The sequence below is a fragment of the Ornithorhynchus anatinus genome, chromosome 17, assembly GCF_004115215.2.
Source record: "Ornithorhynchus anatinus isolate Pmale09 chromosome 17, mOrnAna1.pri.v4, whole genome shotgun sequence".
NCBI lineage: Eukaryota > Metazoa > Chordata > Mammalia > Monotremata > Ornithorhynchidae > Ornithorhynchus > Ornithorhynchus anatinus.
The window spans coordinates 44238674-44248206 of NC_041744.1; the positions used below are offsets into that span (position 1 = coordinate 44238674).

A 9533-nucleotide genomic window follows, 5' to 3' on the forward strand; every position below is an offset into this window, starting at 1 on the left:
AAATAATCCAGAAATGTTAAAAAAAGAATGTTAAAAAATTCTGTAAATTGACATCTGATTTGTGTTAATTTAGATGATTGACCACAATCTCCAAGCTTCACATCCTTTTTGTTCCAATACCAGAACTACAGCCACCAAACTTATTCAGTGCATTCTTGGTTGTCTAAACCAGTAGTCCATCAAGTGTGAATCACAGCCTTAACGCATCTGCCTTTTCCTATTTTCATCCCTCTAAATGACTTTAGAGATCAAAGAACTTGACAGTAGGCAAGGTTTACTTGATCAAAAATTGGGATAATCAGGATTTAAATTCCAAAACATCACACAGCAAGGATTGGACCCACCAAAATGTGAAGGTCTGACTACAAAACAGTTACAAGCCCCCACTTTGTATCAACCAGGACCTTCCTGAAACAGGGGAGCCGTGGTGACACATAGTAGAAGTCAAACCCCACCTCTGATTACCAAGGTTACTGTGAAAAGTTGTTTTACTTACTTTTACCAACATGCAAGGAAGTGATACATTCAATCACTCACTTATTCCACTCCACCAAGGATCCAATATCAGTCCATGGTCAAAGGAGCCAATTCTGCCGATGCTTCCTAGCATTGCTCTCAGCATTTTTGCTCCCCTACAAGTTTCTACTCTTTCCAAATACTACCTCCAAATGCCCCAATGTGATTCCAAATGAGCACCTTTTACCTGCTTTAGGCATCAGCTGGGCCCCGTGGGGCAGTCACTGATTGGTTCAGGCTCGTTCCTGGGTAGAACAAGGAGAGAAATGCCCACCTCCCTGCTTGCTCCATCCCCACAGGCCAGCAATCACCTGCCTCCACTATAGCCCATCACTACCTTGGCCAATCTCTTTCTTTTTCTTGTTGTTCACCGGATCTCAGACAGTCACTAGAAAGCCAGCTTACTGTGGGCTCATCACAAAACCCAATGAAAATAAAAGCTTTTTTATAATTGCTCTCTGTGCCTCCATCTCATCCATCTCATCACAATGACCTCTTGCTCACATTTTCCCTGTGATCTGGATGGAACGTTCTTCCTCTCCATATCCAACAGACTACCATTCTCTCCCCACCTTCAAAGCCTTAATAAAATCACATATCCCCCAAGAGACCTTCCCCAATTAAGCCTTTCCACCCCCTTCCCTCTCCTTTTTCATCACTTATGCAGTTATATTTGTACCCATTAAGCACTTGATATTTCACCTCTCCCTCAGGCCTACAGCACTTATGTGCATATCAGTAATTCATTTATTTGTATTAATGTCTACCTCCTCTTATAACTGTTAGCTCCTTGTGAGAAGGGAACATATCTACCAATGCTGTTATATTGTACTCTCTCAAGTGCTTAGTACACTTCTCTGCACACAGTAAACACAAATAATGTACACTTATTGCTTGCTTTGTAAATAGAATTGATTGATTTACAAAACAAGGGATGAATGTACAATATTTGTTTCCACCACTTTATGCCCAGACTAAGATATCATTTAGTACAATTCCAAATTAAGCTACTCCAGGGAATCATTTTGGATTTATGAAGAAAGCTGAGGGATAGTAATCATTAAGGTAGATGTCAAGCCAAGAAGGAATCTCCCTATTTGTCCCTGTAACCTCTTTCCATGGTTGGGTAGATGCTGGGACTGAATACATTGACCTAGGAGCAACTTTATTTAGTCATGGGTTAAATTCCATTTACATTTTTAACTTTATCCTATTTCCATCTCTTCAGGGTCCCCAGGTTGAAACTTTCACCTCCGGAAAATGATACTAAGGCACGTGTGGCTCTCCATAATAAGAAAGCTTTTCTGGAAACTGCAATGACCATGGATATTGCGTACGCCAAAAATCTGCATGAACTGACCAGCATGATTTATTTAATAGGAAAAATGATATAAGAGCACAGGGCATTTTATGTAAATACAGACTTTAAAATGGTAGAGTGACTTTTATTTATTGTACTTCTGCAGGGTTCATGTCTTCCGACTCTACTGTATTATCGCCGTTTAGACTGTGATCCCGTTATTGGGCAGGGATTGTCTCTATCTGTTGCAGACTTGGTAGACACGTTCCCTGCCCGCCACAAGCTTCAAGTCTACAGAGCAACTGATTGATCGATCCTAATCAACAATCATATAGATTGAGTGCTTCTCATCCTGTTATCAGCTAATTGGCAACTGAATGACCTTGAGGAAGTCACCTCACTGCACTGTGCCTCAGTTTCATCATCAGTAAAAATGGGGAAAAAATGCCCATTCTAGATTGTGAGCCCGGTGTCGGGTAGGGATTGTCGCTATCTGTTGCTGAATCGGACTTCCCAAGCATTTAGTACAGTGCTCTGCACACAGTCAGCACTCAATAAATACTTTTGGATGAATGAATGAATAACCTGCATCTGTCGGGCCCTCATGATCAATCAGTGAATCAATAATATTTATTGAAGGCTCAGCCCCTTCAAGAGGCCTTCTCCTATTAACCCCCCCTTTCCTCTTCTCCCACTCCCTTCTGCGTCGCCCTTACTTGCTCCCTTCTTTCTTCCCCTCTTCCAGCCCTGCAGCATTTATGTACATATCTGTACCTTATTTACTTACATTAATGTTTCCCCACCTCAAGACTGTAAGCTTGTTATGGGTGGAGAATGTGCCTCTTCATTGTTTTATTCTCCCAAGTGCTTAGTACAGTGCTCTGCACACAGTAAGTGCTCAATAAATACATTTGAATGAATGGATGAATTGAGTGCTTACTTGGTGAAGAGCATACTACTAAGCTCTTGGGAGAGTACAACATATCAATAGAGCAGAAACATCCCCTGCCCACAACAAGTTTACAGTCTAGATATTAAGGGGACAGACAATAACATAAATAAATAAATTACAAATATCTAATTTAAGTATTGTGGGGCTGCAGGTGGGTGAATAGAAGGAGCAAGTCATGGTGACGCAGAAAGGAGGGGGAAAAGAGAAAATGAAGGCTTAGTCAGGGAAGGCCTTTTGGAGGAGATGTGCCTTTAATAAGGCTTTGAAGGTAGGTGGAATATTTTTCCGGTGAATAATAAAAGGGAGAGGGTTCAGGCCAAAGGCAGAACGAGTGAGAGGTTGGTTGTGAGATATAGATATAGAGAAGCAGCGTGGCTCAGTGGAAAGAGAATGGCCTTAGGAGTCAGAGGTCATGGGTCTGTATCCCGATTCAGCCACTTGTCAGCTGTGTGACGGTGGGCAAGTCACTTCACTTCTCTGGGCCTCATCTGTAAAATGGGGATGAAGACTGTGAGCCTCATGTGGGACAACCTGATGACCCTGTATCTACCCCAGTGCTTAGAACAATGCTCTGCACATAGTAAGCGCTTAACAAATATCAAATTTATATAGAAGATTGAGGTGCAGTGAGTAGGTTGGCATTAGAGGAGTGATGTGTGTGGGCTGGGTTGTAGTCAAGGAGTAGCAAGGGGAGATAGGAAGGGTTAAGGTGATTGAGTGTTTTAAAGTTGATGGTAAGGAGTTTTTTTTTTTGAGGAAGAGGAGGAGATTTTTGAGGAGTGGGGAAACAGGCTGAACGTTTTTGTTGAAAAATAATCGGGGAAACAGAGTGAAGAATGGACAGAAGTGGTAAGAGACAGCAGGCAGAGAGATGGGCAAGGAAGCTGATGCAGAAATCAAGGCATGGTAAATGAACAACGGTAATAAAATCTAATCAGTTTACTCTATCTATGTCTCCTCTTCAGAAATGAGGGAACAAACAATGATTGACTCAGAAATAAACTTTCAGGAGTGTTCCAAGCCTCCAAGGGGAAAAAACTCCCAAAAAGCAAACATCAAAGGTAGTCACTGTTGAGTGATTTAGTCATTTCTTATCTGTGACTTTTGCCTTGCAACCTCCCAGCTTTACACCTTCAAGAGTGCATAACTAAAATTCCCTCCCAGGGCTCATTTACAATAATAATTGTGATATTTGTTAAGTGCTTACCTTGTGTCAACCACTCTCTGAGAGCTGAGAGTAGGCCACTGATAACAAATTAAGCTGAGTTTACCCTCTCACACCACCCTGAAACGAAATCCTAAAAGAAGTAATCCATAAGGTCTTTGAAAGTGCACTGAAGTATGTATTCTGCTGTGTGCTGAATTCATTTAAATTACTCAGAAATACAGCAGTAAAATAGAGTGATTAAAGACATGCTCCAAGCAGATTATTTGTTTTGATGCCTAATCAAGTTTTTTGTTTACTGTACCCATGGAAATTTCCAAATGAAATGATAAATTCAGATTATTTATTGTATTTTTTAAGCAAAGTAAATGCCAAGATACAAGATTATCAGATTTGACAGAGTCCCCATTGCACATGAATGTCAAACTAAGAGCCAGAGAGAGGAGATATATTTATCCTCAATTCAACAGGCGAGGAATATGAATCACAGAGATGTTAAGTGACTTGCCCAAAGACACAGCTGACAAGTGGCAGAGCTGGGATTAGAATCTGTGACCTCTGACTCCCAATCCCGGGCTCTCTCCACTAAGTCAGGAATGTTTCTCCCATCCCTTCTGCCCACAATGAGGTCTCACAAATCCTATCATCCTTGCTCCAGCCTCACATATGATTCCTTCCCTCTCAGTTCCTAGTCGGGACTAGTGGGATGTAGAAGGATGGGACTACAAGACAATAGGAAGTAAATTGTAAGCTCCTTTAATGGCACATAAGTCTCCCACCTCTATTTTACTCTCCATGGCTTAATACATTGTTCTACAAACCATAAACACTCAATAAATTCTATGGTTTATTGAGCACTGTAGCAGAACAAGTGTCAGATTCATTTTCCCCCGACCCAACGAGGCATGGCCTTGGGAGTTGCACTGACACCAGGATTTCTCAAGGGCCGGGGGGAAACTGAGTCCTGGCCCTATACAGGGACATTCCCCAATAGCCTCACTCTCCCATCCCCAAGAATGGGGCCCCCAGCCCCCACCTTTACCTGCATGCTCCATTGGTGACATTTTCCCACATAAACCCTTCCATCCTCTGCTAACAAGGCCCTGATTCGATTTGTATTCCCCTGTCTTGTCTTATGTGGGCGAGTCGTTTCCAACCCATAGCGACTTTACGGTCACATCTCTTCCAGAACGCCCCACCTCCATCTGCAATCGTTGTGGTAGGGGATCCAGAGAGTTTTCTTGGTAAAAATATGGACTAGGTTTACCACCGCCTCCTTCCACGCCGTAAACTTGAGTCTCAGCCCTCGACTCTCTCCCCTGCTGCTGTTGCCCACCACAGGTAGTTTTGACTTGTAGCAGACCGCCTTCCACTCGCTAGCCACTGCCCAAGCTAGGAATGGAGTGGGCAGGCCTCTGCATGACTCTCCTTCCCATAACTAAGACTGGTAGAGGACTGGAAACTCTCCAGGTGCAACCCTGAGAGGGCATCCTCCTCATTAGCTACCTGTTTTTTCAGGATTCCTGTTCAGCCTATCTGTTGTGTGAGAAATCTTTGGTATTTTGACACAGCACCAATGGGCCATTTCCCAAGTTCTAGCTTCCACAACCCCACCCCTTCCACTGTGATGTGAGGTTCAGACTTCTGTAGGGAAGGATGATGCAAATACCTCCTGAAGGCCAGTCTAGAGCAATGAGACTGCCAGAGCAGCATACAATTATAAAACAGCTGTGTCATTCTGGTAGGCGGCGGGTTTGCAATCATCTGCTTTTAGGCAAAGACTTTCTCATCTTGATCAAAACCATGGCAGAGATTAGGATTCTACAAGTCAAAATGATTAGAATGATAAAGAAGATGGTATTTATTAAGCACTTACTATGTGTCAAGCACTGTCTAAGCAAGGGGGTAGATACAGGTTAATCAGGTTGGACAAAATGCCTGTCCCATCTGAGGCTCCCAGTCTTTATCCCCATTTTACAAATAATGGAACTGAGGCTCGGAGAAATTCAGTGATTTGACCAAGATCACACAGCAGATAAATGGAAGAACTGGGATTAGAACCCAAGTCCTTCTGATTGCCAGGCCTCTGCTCTATCATGCTGCTTTCATGATCAAAATCAGAAAGAGGCACTGTGGCTGTCTGATGATGATGATGATGGTACTTTGTTAAACTCTAACTATGGGTGGAGCGCTGTACCTACCCCTGAGGTAGATATAAGCAAATGTAGTTGGACACAGTTCCTGTCCCTGTCTCACCATCTCAAGCCCCATTCTACAGATGAGGAAACGGAGTCACAGAGAAGTGAAGTGACTTGCCCAAGATCTCTGAGCAGACAAGTGGTGGAGCCAGGATTAGAACTCATGACCTTCTGACTCCCAGGCCTGTGGTCTATCCACTACACCAGTCCAGAAGGGGATGTTGGTTATGCATTGATCGCTAGCATTTTTTGAGAAATAAAGGTCACGCACATGCACACATTTATTTACTCTGTGTAGACTTGATCATTCAGATTAACCAGATTCATCTTTGACATACATCAATCGAATCGCTCAATGTCACTTAAAGCCACGATGATGAAAGCCTCCCTAGTTTGTGTTCAATCAATCACCTAAAGCCAATAATAGCACAAGTGTGTGAATTTCCTGTGTGGTTGTGTTCGGAACATTGTTGATTTGATTGCTCTTTTCCTCACTCACTAGTCACATTCACCTTATGGCCCTCCGCCGAGATCATAAAGCTGCATCTCTTGCTGCATACCTCCAGGATCTGTGGATTCAACTTCATTTTCAGTTTCCAGATCCCAAACGTTTGCCATCCGCCTCTGGACCCCACACCCAGCCCCTTCTCCCAAAGACTGAGCATCCATCCTCTTCATACCAGGTATTTATCTTCCTCTTGGCTCTGGCAGGCTTAGGCCTTCCTCAGGATTACCTGGGAGAAGTCTCCTTTCAATGTTATCTGATTTGATTCAGGAAATCTTCCCGTGCATAGTAGGGGATTTCCCATAACAAAGAATTTCTTTAGCCCTGGGTGTTATTTCTATCATCTTTCTTTATATATGCCATGTCTTAAAATAAAACCTATATTCAATCAATCAATACTATTTCTGGAGCACTTACTGTGTGCGGGGCTTATGCAAGGTTTTTGAGGCAGAAATGGCAGTACACTGGTATGAAACTGGGGAAAAGAATGAGAAAGATCACTAGTGATTTCTGTCAAAGTTTCAAACTAATGCGCACGTGTGAGTGGATGCCATAGGGTTAAATTCCAAAGATATACCTACCGCAAATCTTGGTCAATAACACTTGCACAAATGATATTTCATTGAGATTTCCTAATTCTAAAGGTGTTCAAGTTCCACTTGAGCAAATAAGGGTGCATGTTACTTAGAAAAATCCACTAAAACTCAAGACAAACATTATTATCATTTTTAATGCTATTTTTAAGCATATATCATGTGCCAGACACTGCATTAAGTGCTGGGATAGACCCGAGATAATTAGTTTGGACACAGTCCCTGTCCCACATAAGGTTCAGTCTTAATTCCCATTTTAGTGATGAGGTCACTGAGGCACAGACATGTTGACTGCCCAAGGTCACACAGGGAACAAGTGGTGAAGCTGGGATTAGAAACCAGGTCCTCTTTCTACTAGGTCATGGTGCTTCTCTGGGATGGCATTAATGATTGCATTAAGTGCTTACTATGGGCTAATGCTGGGTTAGGTATAAGTTGAGGAGAGAAGACACGGGCCTTGACCCATGTCAGGCTCACAATCTATCTTATGCCCATTCTGCAGATGAGGAAACTGAGGCATAGAGAGAGTCATATGCTTTACCCAAAGTCCCACGACAGGCTACTGTGACAGGACTGGGATTTGAACCTGGATCTCCTGACTCCCAATCAAATACCCTCTTCAATAGATTGCACTGTTCCCCTCATGACTGATGCTAAAAAGGAGACATTGTTAAGACATAAATAATCTTTCTTTCCCATAGTCTCTCCTTTGTTGATTTAGAATATGGAGGAAGCTGTGTGCTCTTCGGAAGTCAGAACTCGGCATACTTGGCAGACTGTGCCAAGGACAGACACTATATTTGTGAGAAGAAAATTGTGTGACCTTTTTGTTTGGACCCGATGGAATCCATAACTGCCCACCACCTCCTGGATCATCCACTGCTCAGAGACTTTGGGAAATATTCACAGAGTCCTCAGATGATCAATTTTGGACAGTACTCAAGATAGATGTCAGTTTTCCTCCTATTCTGGCATCAGTAAGAACCTGGACAGTGGTTCTGGATGGGGATGGGATTAATATCAGACCTGAAGGGAGACAGAAGCATCAAGGTCCACATCTTTTTGGACTAGTCATCGGTTGATCAGCTTTCCTTCTCACTGGATGCCATCTTTGACCCAGATTATGGAAAGAAATGATTTCCTATTGTTAATAAGATATTGTTAAGATCTGGTTAATGAATTATTTACAGTTTTAAGAAATGCTTCCAAGTTTCTCTTACTGCTTATTAATTCACCTCCCATGATGAGAAAGAAATTTAATCAAGAAATTTGGTGATTGACAATGAGTTTCCCATTTGGTAATTGTTTAGCGCTTACTACGTGCCAAACACTGCTGTAAGCACAGGGGTAGATACAAGGTAATGAGGTTGTCCTACGTTGGGCACATAGTTTTAATCCCCATTTTACAGATGCAGTAACTGAGGCACTGAGAAGTTAAGTGACTTGCTCCAAGTCACCCAACTGGGAAGTGGTGGAGTCAGGATTCAAACCCATATCTTCGGACTCCCAAGCCCATGCTCTTTCCACTCTAACTCTCATCCTTCAGATGAGTCTTTGAAAAGGCACCAGGGTGTCATGAATATCAAATAACTGATGAGAGATTCAACCATAATCCTTCCCCCTCAAAGGAAATGATTAAATCCTGGGCCGCACAATGTGACTGAAAATAAGGATAATGAGTTTTTCTCCTAGAGACTCCAGATTGTACCCCACTTTTAGACTAGGCCTAAGATAGCTCATTAACCAGATAATTCCCACCCCTACAGTTTATATGGAACTGTATGAACCAGAAATTTCAGACAAACTAGTTTTTTTAGGGCTAAAATACGTGGGTGATTCAGGCCCACAGAGGATGAAACTCTGATCCAGTGCATTCCTGTAGCTTTGTGCTTGCAGTCACCTCCAGGTCAAGTGAGAGCAGGGTAAGCCCTAGGCCAGGATCACAGTGACTCTTCAGACAAACGGCCTTTTGCTCTTAGGACTGAGCAGAGGGCCAAGTTGGGTCCGCATTCCGTCCGTGTCTGTGTCCGTGTCTGAGTCTTCCCGTGTGGTTTCAGGCCAAGAGGCTGAGCTGATGCAGTCACTCTTGTTGTTGGGAACAGACTTACCTGGAAGGGTCTGTGACTTCTCATTATCTCTTCAAACTGAGGTTTCTCTTGGTGATTTCAAATCTTCATGGTTCCCCCTTCTTGAATTCCCAGACTACCACCCCATTAAGATTTCAAAAAGGCAGCTGAGGGATAAGTGGTAAATCTTGCTTGATTCGATTTCCTCAGAACTTGCAAAGGGTGTCCAACTTTCAGG

The 9533-nt window shown here is 42.9% G+C and overlaps 1 non-coding gene across 1 annotated transcript; it reads right to left on the reverse strand.

Annotated features, from left to right (window-relative positions):
• Positions 1 to 5283: 5283 nt before the first annotated feature.
• Positions 5284 to 5421, reverse strand: LOC114818119. Its single transcript, XR_003765940.1, has one exon. It is a non-coding gene; the product is annotated as a small nucleolar RNA SNORA7 (small nucleolar RNA).
• Positions 5422 to 9533: the final 4112 nt, after the last annotated feature.